We start from the raw sequence: 3,054 nt of genomic DNA on the forward strand, positions 1-3,054 counted from the left end.
TCCCAGAGACCAGAGCCACGTTGCCTGAATACCCAGAGAGCGGAAGTATTTTCCGCCCTGGGGTAGCCCTAAGCCAGTGACTGATGGGTGTGATATATGAAAGCCCAGCGCTCCTGCCTCTCTTTGGTATGACTCTGAGGCATAATGCACTCCAGAGGTCCCCGTAGGATCAGGATACAGCCATCGTGTACAGAACTTTTCCCGAAACAGTATTCTACTTAATTCTTCCCTTTCCAGATTCTCCTGGGAGCACCATCTTAACAAACTGTTGTTGTTCTTGTCCAGTTGCTAAATTGTGTCCAATTCTTTTTGACCCCATGCCCTGTAGCCTCCCAGGCTCCTCTGTCCTCCGCTATCTCCCAAAGTTGCTCAAATTCCTGTCCATTGAGTCGGTGATGCCATCCAACCATCTCATCCTCTGTCACCCTGTTCTCCTTCTGCCTTTGATCTTTCCCAGCATCAGGGTCTTTTCCAATGAGTGAGCAGTTTATATCAGGTGGCCACAAGTATTGGAGCCTCAGCGTCAGCGTCAGTTCTTCCAATGAATATTCAGGACTGATTTCCTTCAGGATTGACTGCTCTGATCTCCTTACAGCCCAAGGGACTCTCAAGAGTCTTTTCCAAAAGCAAAGTTCAAAAGCATCAGTTCTTCAGTGCTCAGCCTTCTTTATGACTAATACACAAATACTCATCTCAGGGTCTGCTTCTTGGGAACCCAACCCAAGACACTTCCTAACCCCTATCTGACATAGAAAGACTCAGAATCATGGGTCACTGGACTCAGAAGAGCATCTAACTTTGTCCCTATAGGGGACAAATACTGAGGGTTCTGATAGAAAAAGAACTCTGAACCCCATAAATCTGGATGTGAAATGGGAGCCTAGACACTTCATGGCCAGTCATCTTAGGAAGGTTTCTGAACTTCTGTAAGATTCAGCTGTCCAATCTACAATTCGGGGGAAGAGGGTGGCATTATAAGCTGAACTGTGTCTCCTTCTCCTTAAAATTCGCATGTTGCTGGGAATTCCCTGGTGGTACAGTGGATAAGAATCTGCCTGCCGAGAAGGCCCGGGTAGCGCCTCCCAGCCACGCTGAACCGGCTCAGGGCTTTTCGCCACACCGCGTCCCCTTATCTTCCTCTGCTGGGTCAGCTATGGCGGCCATGAAGACCCTGAACCCCAAGGCCGAGGTGGCCCGAGCCCAGGCGGCGTTGGCGGTCAACATCAGCGCGGCCCAGGGGCTGCAGGACGTGCCGAGAACCAACTTGGGGCCTAAGGGCACCGTGAAGATGCTTGTTTCTGGTGCTGGAGACATCAGACTCACTAAAGATGGAAATGTGCTGCTTCATGAAATGCAAATTCAGCACCCAACAGCCTCCTTAGTAGCCAAAGTAGCAACAGCCCAGGATGACAGAACTGGTGATGGTACCACTTCCAACGTCCTCATCATTGGAGAGCTGCTAAAGCAGGCGGATCTCTCCATTTCTGAAGGTCTTCATCCCAGAATAATTACAGAAGGATTTGAAGCTGCAAAGGAAAAGGCACTTCAGTTTTTGGAACAAGTCAAAGTAAGCAAAGAGATGGACAGGGAAACACTTATAGACGTGGCCAGAACATCTCTACGAACTAAAGTTCATGCTGAGCTTGCTGATGTCTTAACAGAGGCCGTAGTGGACTCCATTTTGGCCATTAAAAAACAAGATGAACCTATTTACCTCTTCATGGTTGAGATCATGGAGATGAAACATAAATCTGAAACAGATACAGGCTTAATCAGAGGTCTTGTTATGGACCATGGGGCGCGGCATCCTGATATGAAGAAGAGAGTAGAAGATGCATACAGCCTCACCTGCAACGTGTCATTAGAATATGAAAAAACTGAAGTGAATTCTGGCTTTTTTTACAAGAGTGCAGAGGAGAGAGAGAAGTTAGTGAAAGCTGAAAGGAAATTCATCGAGGACAGAGTTAAAAAAATAATCGACCTGAAAAAGAAAGTCTGTGGTGATTCAGATAAAGGATTTGTTGTTATTAATCAAAAGGGAATTGATCCCTTTTCCTTAGATGCTCTTGCCAAAGTAGGCATAATAGCTCTTCGCAGAGCTAAAAGGAGAAACATGGAAAGGCTGACTCTTGCTTGTGGTGGGATAGCCCTAAATTCTCTTGATGACCTAAATCCTGATTGTTTGGGACGTGCAGGACTTGTCTATGAATATACATTGGGAGAGGAGAAGTTCACCTTTATTGAGAAATGTAACAATCCTCGCTCTGTCACGTTATTGATCAAAGGACCAAATAAGCACACTCTTGCTCAAATCAAAGATGCAATAAGAGATAGCTTGAGGGCTGTTAAAAATGCTATTGATGATGGCTGTGTAGTCCCAGGTGCTGGCGCAGTGGAAGTGTCAATGGCAGAAGCCCTGGTTAAATACAAGCCCAGTGTAAACGGCAGGGCCCAGCTTGGAGTTCAAACATTTGCTGATGCATTGCTCATTATTCCCAAGGTTCTTGTTCAGAACTCTGGTTTTGACCTTCAGGAAACACTAGTTAAAATTCAAGCAGAACATTCAGAATCCAGTCAGCTTGTGGGTGTGGACTCGAACACTGTTGAACCAATGGTAGCAGCAGAAGCAGGCATATGGGACAACTACTGTGTAAAGAAACAGCTTCTTCACTCCTGCACTGTGATTGCCACCAACATTCTCCTGGTTGATGAGATCATGAGCGCTGGAATGTCTTCTCTAAAAGGTTGAACTGAAGCTTCCCTTGTATCTGAATCCTGAAGACTACAGAGTGATCCTAACAATACAGCTCTGGAATTTTGGTCCAAGCTTCAAATGATCTTCAAAGGATTTCCTTTTCCCATATTAAAAAAGAGAACACTGGCACCTATTCAGATTCTGAAGTTCTGAAATTATAATTACAGTATTTTTAAAATTGCACTGCAGTGTCCACAGACAGCAGGTCATAGTTACGCAGTAAACAGGACATTTTGCTTTACCCTCAGTGATATAAAAATATTAGATAAGCATATGTTATCTACCTTGTTATTAAATAA

The 3,054-nt window shown here is 45.2% G+C and overlaps 1 pseudogene; it reads left to right on the forward strand.

Annotated features, from left to right (window-relative positions):
- LOC108633420 lies at positions 1,103 to 2,767 on the forward strand (annotated as a pseudogene).

This window comes from Capra hircus, chromosome 2 (genome assembly GCF_001704415.2).
Source record: "Capra hircus breed San Clemente chromosome 2, ASM170441v1, whole genome shotgun sequence".
NCBI classification, from domain to species: domain Eukaryota; kingdom Metazoa; phylum Chordata; class Mammalia; order Artiodactyla; family Bovidae; genus Capra; species Capra hircus.